Genomic DNA, 9680 nt, shown 5'->3' with positions numbered 1-9680 from the left:
GAAGGGGGGGGGGGGGGGGGGGGTGGAGCATGAACAAGATAGGTTGGTGGATGTAACAGGAGCCAGATCGTGCAGACCCAGGTTGGGAGTCTGGATTTTATTCCAAATGGCACGGGAAGTCATCATCAACGGGTTAAGTGGAGAAGTGAAGCAATGTGTTTTCATTTTAGAATTTTATTGACTGCTTTTTAAAAATGACTGTAACTGTCTTGCTCATCAGAGCCCACCAAATTCCTAAGAAGTACAATGTAAACATCCATCCCAAAAGCCTCTTCTCAGCAGAGAGCTAAGAAAACTATGGCTACACAGGGGATTAAAGACAAGCCAACTTGAGTGAGGCATGAAGACCTAAGTCACAGAAATAGGTCCATACTGGGTACATTTAAGTAAAGGGAAAGGACGCCCATATAGATCACGAAGGCCTAGAACCATTATGAACTCAGTCTCACCTCCTGCTGCAGGCAGAAAGTTAACATTCTTGTTTTCATTATTCAGTCCCTGGTCCTGGATTCTTTAACGAGGACCAGGATTCCCTAGTTCATGGGAATGCTTATCCGGACCTGAGCTTACGCTGTCCTACCTTTCGTTTTCTGTATCCGCAATATAATGACAAAAGGACAAACAGAAAAGTGACATGTTAACAGGTTAATATATCTTGCACAGTTCAACATAACATTAAATTTTAAGTCAACTCTCCAGGGCTTTCCTTAGAATAGCCAGAATTGAGACAATGATTTCATCTGTCCTCACAGTTGGACACATTGGCAAATAATCACCACCAAACAGATGCTGAGTTCGGGAAAGGTACTTCCTTCACCCACTAGGCCCGGCTATGGAATGGATAGATTGCAGTACGTTGTCTTGAGCATCTGTTTTTACTGAAATGCTTCTTTGCTCCTTCAGTGACATCGTGGGGACATCTGAGTCCTGTGCCAACATGCACCTTTGTTTGCTTGTGTCCGCTCTGCGCATTTTCCATTTGCTTCTTCAGAGGATGCTGCTGCCTTAGCTCCTGTGTCTGCTTTGACGGCAGGGCCCCTGTCCAGCACTGTGGGCACGGCTCTCAAAGGCCAGCGTCTGCTCAGCTATCGGCACCTGTCTGCCACACTCACCGTGTTCACACTGGATGGAGCCAGACACCTTCTACATCCTGTAAAGCACTTGGAAGCCAGAACTCTAATGAGGGGAAGGAATGAGAGCCTGGAAAGGAATCGATAAACTTTTGGAAATTCTGCTGTGTCTGACAGCTGGGGGTTGGGGCTCAGGCAAGGGAACTGTGAAAAGGATGAATTCTTGGGGCGCCTGGGTGGCTCAGTTGGTTAAGCATCCGACTTCGGCTTAGATCATGATCTCGTGGTCTATGAGTTCAATCCCCATGTCGGGCTCTGTGCTGACAGCTCAGAGCCTGCTTCAGAGTCTGTGTCTCCCTCTCTCTCTGCCCCTCCTGCCCTTGCACTCTGTCTCTCTCAAAAATAAACATTAGGGGCGCCTGGGTGGCTTAGTCGGTTAAGCATCCGACTTTCACTTAGGTCATGATCTCACGGTTTGTGGGTTCAAGCCCCATGTCGGGCTCTGTGCTGACTGCCAACTCAGAGCCTGGAGCCTGTTTCAGAGTCTGTGACTCCCTTTCTCTCTGACCCTCCCCTGCTCACGCTGTCTCTCTTTCTCTCTCTCCTAGAAATAAATAAATAAATAAAACATTAAAAAAATAAATAAAACATTAAAAAAATAAACATTAAAGTTTTGTTTAAATAAAAAAGGGCAAATTCTACCTTCCAATTGGGTGGCTTAACCGTAACCTTCTCTCTTTACTGTGGCCCATAGTTCCATGTCTAGCAGGTCCTGGTGATTGTCTTATGGAACATTTCCCCGTCATCTTGCCTTGTCAAGATTCAATTATAAATCTTCTGAATATATTTCTCGAATTCCACTACAGCTTTTAAACTTATGACCTGCATTTGACCTACATATGAATTCCTATTTTGAAATTTTCTCTGAGCACACAGGTGATTTTTTTCATAATCAGATACATTTGAACCTCCTTTTACCCACCTATTTCCCTGTTTGGGTCAGTCATTTCATCTCTTTAGTCAGCTATTTGCAGTTGTGTATTTTGCTTCACACCATGGTAAGCAAGTTTTCCTAATTTCTGAGCATATTAATTTTTTCCTTAAATGTTTTCATTGCTGGTTTAAAATGAGAAAAAGTAGGGACACTGGGTGGCTCGTTCAGTTGAGCGTCCGACTCTTGATTTCAACTCAGGTCATGATCCCAGGGTCATGGGATAGAGTCCCATGTCAGGCTCCAAGCTAAATGTGCAGCCTGCTTAACATTCTCTCCCTCTCCCTCTGCCTCTACTCCTCTACCCAGCTTATATGCTCTCTCTCTCTCCCTCTCTCCCCTTCTAGTCTCTCTCTCTCTCTCTCTCTCTCTGTCTCTCTCACTCACTAAAATAAAAATAAATAAATAATAAAAACTAAAATACTTCCAGGATAAAATGAAACACTGTCTCCTATTTTGCCCCTAAAGACTGAAGTGATCAAACCACCATGGTTAAGTTCTGGCTGTGTCTTTTCTAAGCCATTTTCTCTTGAGGTGGCAAAAGTGATGTCCCCATCCCTCTGATACAAATAGGCAGCTGTTGTGGTCTGCAGAACTTGAGAAATTCTCCCTGGTTAAATAGTAACTTGGTCTTGACCGTTGCTCACTTCTTTAACATTCAGGGTTTTGGGTGCCTGGCTGGCTCAGTCAGTACAGCACACGACCCTTAATCTCGGGGTTGTGAGTTTGAGACACACAGTGGGTATAGAGATTATAAATAAATAAACTTAAGAAAAAAAACATTTAGGGGGCGCCTGGGTGGCTCAGTCGCTTAAGTGTCCAACTTTTGGTTTTGGCTCAGGTAATGATCTTATGATTCATGAGTTCAAGACCCACATCAGCTCTGTCCTGATGGTGCAGAGTCTGCTTGGGATTCTCTCTCTCTCTCTCTCTCTCTCTCTCCCCCTCCCTGTCTCTCTTTCTGCCCCTCCCCAACTCATGCTCTGAATAAATAAACAAACAAACAAACTTAACAAAAGAATAAAGAAAAAACATTCAGGGTTCTCTTTACCCTCAAGAACAACTCTTTTCCTTTATTAGGAAGAATATTCTTTCTGAATACGTGTATCAGTCAGGGCTTTCAGTTGTAACCCACAAAAACCAACTCTGGCTGATTTAAGCAGAAAGGATTTTAAGACACTAAAGAAGTTTCTGTTTAAAGGTGGTGATTCAAAGACAAACATTTACCTCAGGTACCTCCTAACACCTCTCTAATAAAGGGTATTTTTCTTAAGTGTGCTCCACACCCAACGTGAAGCTCAGACTCACAACCCGGAGATCAGGAGTTGCATGCTCTACTGACTGAGCCAGCCAGGAGTCCCTAGGGTATNCCAAAGTCAAGGGTTAAAGAGAGTAAGGGAAGTAACATAGCAACAAAGTTTTGGGTGATAGAAAGAAGACAAAGAGGAACTTATTTAGCATCTGGAGAAAGTTGAATCCTAAAGTGGAAAACTCCTCTGCCCTAAAGAACTTCTCCAAGGCTCAGAAACTGACTGCACATGGTACTTCTGTGAGGTGAGGCTGACACGGGGAGATGTGCAGACCTGCAGATGAAATGTTACAGAACCAGCGAGAACCCAGAGAAGAAAAAGAGGGCAGGTCGGAAGCAGGAAAGTGAGCCCAGGGCTAGATGATGGAGGGCCTTCAGAGGCACTTGGATGTTCTTTTACGGAAGATGGAAGATTTATAGAGAAGGCAGGCAGTCCATATGACAAGCTGAAAGTGTAAATGGTACAGGACCTAATCCTGCCCCTCTCCCAAGATTAAATGACTTGAGGGTAGGTGCATGGCCCAAACTGGGCCAAATTAGGATCGATCCTGGGTCTTGTGTTTTACTTTTGGAAAATCATGTCTCTCTTTTCCCTGAGGTTGCTAAGTCAATAGGATGTAAGTCCGGAACTGTGGGGGCCGCCCTCCAGCCTGCCTGAGAAGGATGCCCATACAAAGGAAACAGACATCAGCAGAGAATAAACAGTGACAGAGGAACCAAATCTTGAAGCAGTTGTGTGAGCCCTTGAATGCAGATGAGCCACAACCCTGGGTGGACCCGCTCTGTAAGCCGACACATTTCCTTGTTTAACTCAACGTAGTCTGAGGTGGGTTTCTGTCACTAGCAAGTGTTCGGATTAATATAGACACCAAATCATTAACAGTGATTATCTTCGGTAGTGAGAATCAGGTGATTGTTTAGTTTCTCTTTCTGCTTATATGTGTTTTGTTCTCTGTTTTGTTTGATTTTATGAGTGATGACAAATGTACTAATTTTTCCAATTAAAATATTATTTTAATACACGGAGGGAAGAGGTAGAATGTCACTGAGGCGTGCTTAATCTCAGAAAGGGCTTCAGACCCTCCTTGGCAATCTCCAATGTCTACTTTGCTTCCCAGGTTCTTTTGTCCCTCATGTTACTTGCACGATCCACTCTAGAAATCCAGGAATAGAGAAAGGGCACTAATGATTTCCAGAATTCTCTACCAAGCTTGTGATTTCCAGAGTGATATCTATTCCTCCATTGGCCATGATTGTACTCCAATTAAAGCTAATGATGGTGCTGTATTTTTCTTTGCAAGAGAAAAGGATAAAACATGAGAAATTCTTTTCTTCTTTCCAGTAAATGCTTTCATACTTACCTACAGAGAAAGAAGAAGATGCTATTGATGAGACTTGGCTGATAGCTGGACACTCCATTAAAGTTAGCTTAAACATGGCAAGCATACTCCATTTCTAAGGAACAAATGAAATGGGCTTAATTTGCTGCTGAAGGGAGCTGTTCAACTTAAGGAAAATTCTAGCTCCTCAGTCCAGCAAGTGATGCTATTACCAAGGGGAATAATGGATCAAATCTTGGGTCCGACTCCTCCGGGGCTTCCTGAAGTAGCCTCTGGATCTCCCTGGAAATTTGGATATCAATTTGCCTGGGCGTGTGACCCATTCCCAACCCCTCCTTGTCAGTGGTCAGTAAGTCTGTACAAAACACAAAGAGTACTGAAGTTCATGATCTCAAGAAAAGAAAATGACTCTGGATAACTTTGGCAAAAGTGAATTTTCTTAAACACTAAGTACTTAGCTCAGAGAACCTGCAGAAGACCAGAGAATTAGGCTTGATGGCTATCTAGCTAGGAATCCCTTCAGGGTAATGCCACAGAAAGGACTCGGTAAATACACCCGCCTCTCCCCTATTCCTGAGCCCAGATTTCATAGCCCATACCTACGCCCCCCAAAACTGCACTTGGAAGGAAGGAAGGAAGGAAAGAAGGTAGGAGGGAAGGAAGGAAGGACTGTGAATCTTAGATCCTAACATGAAATCCATCTGTTGAGGATAGCAGAGCACCCAGATAGGAAGAGCCATTTCTATCTGACTGGAATACTACCGTTATTTTGGTTTCTGTTATAGGAGATGAATCTGTATCCTAAGTAATGTCCTTGGGCTTTATAGAAATAGCTTCCCTTGCCTTCAAAAAAGCTATGGCAAATGGCTTTAGCCAAAAGAGGTGAAGCCAACGATGGCTGTATGATGCCAAGCTGGAAGGTTCCAGCAAGAAGTGAAGAGGCACTAGTGAGGTGAAAACCACTCATCTTGGATCGGCAGACTTGGTGTGTTTAGGGGTTCTAATCAATCTATAAGAAAAAAAATCTATCAGGGAAAAAAGTATCACCAGCAATGTCCACTGCAGGAAGACCCAATGGTACCACTTCAGTCCATTATCTGGAGTAAAGAGCCCAATGGGTGTTCATGAAAGATCAGGTGCTCTCGTCAGGCTAGATTAAGCGATGCTCTCACCTTCCTGAATGGACTGATGGAGGCCACAACAAAGGAAGGACGATGCCTTCCACATTCTTCACCCAAGAGAGTCTTCCCACTTCAGCTAGTTAATGGCCATTTGGGCCACAGACTGCCTCAAAATCATCTGGGTTATTTGTGTAAATACAAATTCCTAGGGGAGCCTGGGTGGCTCAGTCAGCTAAGCGTCCAATTCTTGATTTCAGCTCAGGTCATGAACTCAGAGTTTGTGACAGCGAGCTCTGTGTCAGGCCCTGTGCTAAGCATGAGGCCTGCTTGGGATTTTCTCTCTCCCAATCTCTCTGCGTCTACCCAGTTTGCTTGCACACTTTCTCTCAAAATAAATAAACATTTTTTAAAAATTCCTAGACTCCACCCAAAAAAATCTGAATCAACAGGTCTGTCTGGAATGCTTATTGTGGTGATCATTTTACAATATATGTAAATATCAAATTATTCTGTTCTGCACCTGAAACTGATGCAATGTTATGTGTCAACTATACCTCAATTAAAAAAAAGGGGGGGGAGGTCTGAAATAGGGTCCAGCAGGTGCCTTTCACACACTCACCAGGGGATTTTCCTGCACAACAGAGTTGAGGATAACATGTAAAATTTTTAGAGTAGCAGACTCAAATAAAAATACATCTAGAAGCTTTTTCCACACAGAGTTCATGTTTATACACCAAAGTAATCTCAGAGAAATGGAAAGGTCCATGAATTCAGATTTGTTCCAATATATTTTCTCTAAATTCTGTAATGAGCTCCACCTTAAGCAAAACCATTAATATAACTCTCTTTCTTTTCCAGAAATCCAAAATGAGCATCTAAATTAGTTCCTTGGGAGCATTCAAGGAAAAGGTCAATCATATCTGTGTAACAGGAGAACAACACATATTTCCTGTTGATGATCCCATACGGTACACTCTCAACAAAGAAGAACGAAACCTCTGTCAGCACCAAGAAAGAAAAAGAGCCAGGCTTCTGGATGCTTCTCAAATGGATTCACTTCAAAGTGTGAGTTTTTAAAAAGATTTTATGTGTAAGTAATATCTACACCAAACGTAGGACTTGAACCCCTGACCCTGAAATCAAGAGTCACACATTCCACCAACTGAGCCAGCAGGCACTTCCTCAAAGTATGGCGCTAATAAATACATCAACGAGGAGAAGGTGACTGAAATGAACTGGTAAGTCTCCTTCATATTATATGGAATCTGAAAAAATCGAACTCAGAGAGACTAGAATGGTGGTTGCCGGGGAGTGGGGGAAGTGGGGAGATGTGGTCAAAGGGTATAAATTTTTCAGTTGTAAGATGAGCAAGTTGTGGACACCTAATGTATAGAATGATGACGAGAGTCACTAATAATGGACGACATACTTGAAATTTGCTGAGAGAGTGGATCTTAAGTGTTCCCACCACACACATATGGAAAATATGTGAGCTGATGAATGTGTTAATTAGCTTGATGGTGGCAACCCTTTCACAGTGGTTATCCATAATGAATCATTACACCGTACACCTAATTTTTATGTCAATTATACCTCAGCGAGGCTAGGAAAAAAATATCCTTTACCATTTAAAGTCCGTTATATTTATTTGACTTTGTACCATTTCATACCAGATTAACTTTTGAGGAATTCAGTGGAGTTTGGCAGAAACACTTTTGGAGTGGTAAAAAGAAAGCTAGCCTCTGCAATGTCATTCTTTAACATAAGCCATCGAAGACCAGGGGTGGGGGTGGTAAGGGTGTATTCTCATCACAGACTTGAAATAAACTTAAGCCATGTGATCTAAGAATAAGAAAAGATAATATAAATCCTAAAAGGTATGCACCGAGTTTGATAATGTACCCCCTTAGAAAGTAGTGTGCAATATGGTCCAGTTTTAAGGAGAGAAGGAAAGACAGAGCTTAATGACTCCACCTCCTCTAAAGAAATCGGTCCCCCAAATTTCCATTTCATCGCCATGACAACTAGTACTCCATCATTGCCATGGTAACCAGTTGAATAGCATTAGTCTAAAGACAAGCCCTCTGATTGGGCGACCAACGGAAGCGGTGAGGAGCCGCACAGCACTGCTGAAAAGGCTGTTCTGCAATCGCATTGACCTATTTCTAGCCTTCCAGCGTGTTTCAGCTCTCCTCTGCGTCTCCTCAAACCAAATATTGGTTTTGGAATGAGATGATTTCAAGAAGTGTACACTAATCATCCTCCCACATGTCAGTGATAAATTTGAGACCATTTGGTTTCTAATTTTCCAGAAGTGTGGCAATAGCTGACGGCCACACCCTCCTCCATGCCTGGCAGTTTAATTGTGACAATCCCTCTGTTACAGTCACAAGGCACGCTGACGACAGCCTGCCTTCCCTAATGAGGCCACTGAGAAGCTGACCTGGGAGGAAACTTTGAGGGCGAGGAGTGGCCCTCCTGGAAAATAACAGAGGGAGAAAAAGACCCGTGCGTGTGGCGGCGCTCGGATTTATCGGTGCACACAAACTAGGACTTTCGGTGCAGAAATGGTTTCGAAGAAGTACTGTCCTTTCGAAATGCGGTGGAGCTTTTGAAAGAGAAACATTTTCCAGCTGATATTCTTGCTTGGTTGCTCGCTCAAAGCAAACTGCTTATGTATTCCTAAAGCATTCCTGGCATGCCCTTAGAAGCAAAGTTACCTTGGGAAATCCACCCCAGTCCCGGCCTCATCCCTCTCTGTACCTGGACCACGTCGTGACCACGTGTGTGCTGTCAGGAAACTTCCTTGATATTTTCATGCTCTGGGCGTTCATAAAATATCCCATGGGCAACACCAGAGTACCTTTAGAGGTGCTTGAAAGTGCCGTGTAGTTAGAAGGTGAGGCGTCCGGGGGCGCCTGGGTGGCTTAGTCGGTTGAGCGTCCGACTTTCGCTTAGGTCATGATCTCGCGGTTCGTGGGTTCGAGCCCCGCGTCGGGCTCTGTGCTGGCTGCCAGCTCGGAGCCTGGAGCCTGTTTCAGTCTGTGACTCCCTCTCTCTCTGACCCTCCCCTGCTCACGCTGTCTCTCTCTCTCTCCTAGAAATAAATAAAATAAAATAAAAAAAAAACAAAAAAAAAGAAGGTGAGGCGTCGGGAAGGAAGGGACGGGACCTGCCTCTATGGTGCACACAACTGAATATCACAGAGCAATGAAAATATAGTTTTCTTAAGATGCCTGTCTTAATTCAGCGCCCCTGCCACCTGGTAGACACTCTTCCAGATGCTCGAGGTGCATACGTGAAGAGACAACAAGCCCTGCCTTCGCGGAGCTTACGTTCAGTTTTACCTCAGGTTGAGAAATGGCGAGCATTTCTACCCCAAAGTAGAATTCTCTTGTGTGGGGTGATGGAAATGATAGTGGTGGGGGTGGGCAACCTGCAGCTTTCTCGACACTGCCATGGTGCGGGATGTATCCCAGCCACTGTGCTGGAAAGACAGAGGTTAGGGAAACCGGGCTTGGCGCCTGGCCTCAGGAAGTTGAAAGAACAGAGAAGGGCAGAGTCACTTAGAAATGGATAGCCACCCACTTATAAGAGAGATCAGGGCACCTGAGGAAAGGAACCGAAGAGCCCGTAGCCAAAGGAAACTGAGCAAGACTGGGCATGAGAGGCGCTGGGGCTGCCAGAGGACGTGCTGAGGGGAATGAGGGTGAGGGTGAAGGCCTGTGGGGGGAGGGGGTGACAGAGGGTGCAGGGTAAGGAAGGCCATTCAGGATGCTGGAAGTATGGGCTGTCCCAGGGAAGGGTGCCTGAGATGCGACTGGGGAGGGGGCGGGGCTGCGCACCCCT

General features: G+C 44.5%; 1 long non-coding RNA gene across 1 annotated transcript; it reads right to left on the bottom strand.

Moving 5' to 3' along the window:
• Positions 1-187: 187 nt before the first annotated feature.
• Positions 188-8670, bottom strand: LOC144240840 (uncharacterized). Its single transcript, XR_013337867.1, has 3 exons — positions 8595-8670; positions 4732-4825; positions 188-1674 (listed from the first exon to the last, which is right to left on the bottom strand). It is a non-coding gene; the product is annotated as an uncharacterized LOC144240840 (long non-coding RNA).
• Positions 8671-9680: the final 1010 nt, after the last annotated feature.

Source organism: Crocuta crocuta, unplaced genomic scaffold, assembly GCF_008692635.1.
Source record: "Crocuta crocuta isolate KB4526 unplaced genomic scaffold, BGI_CrCroc_1.0 scaffold97, whole genome shotgun sequence".
Lineage (NCBI taxonomy): Eukaryota > Metazoa > Chordata > Mammalia > Carnivora > Hyaenidae > Crocuta > Crocuta crocuta.
The sequence above is the reverse complement of the archived record's forward strand: the minus strand, read 5'-3'. Positions and strand labels throughout refer to the sequence as shown.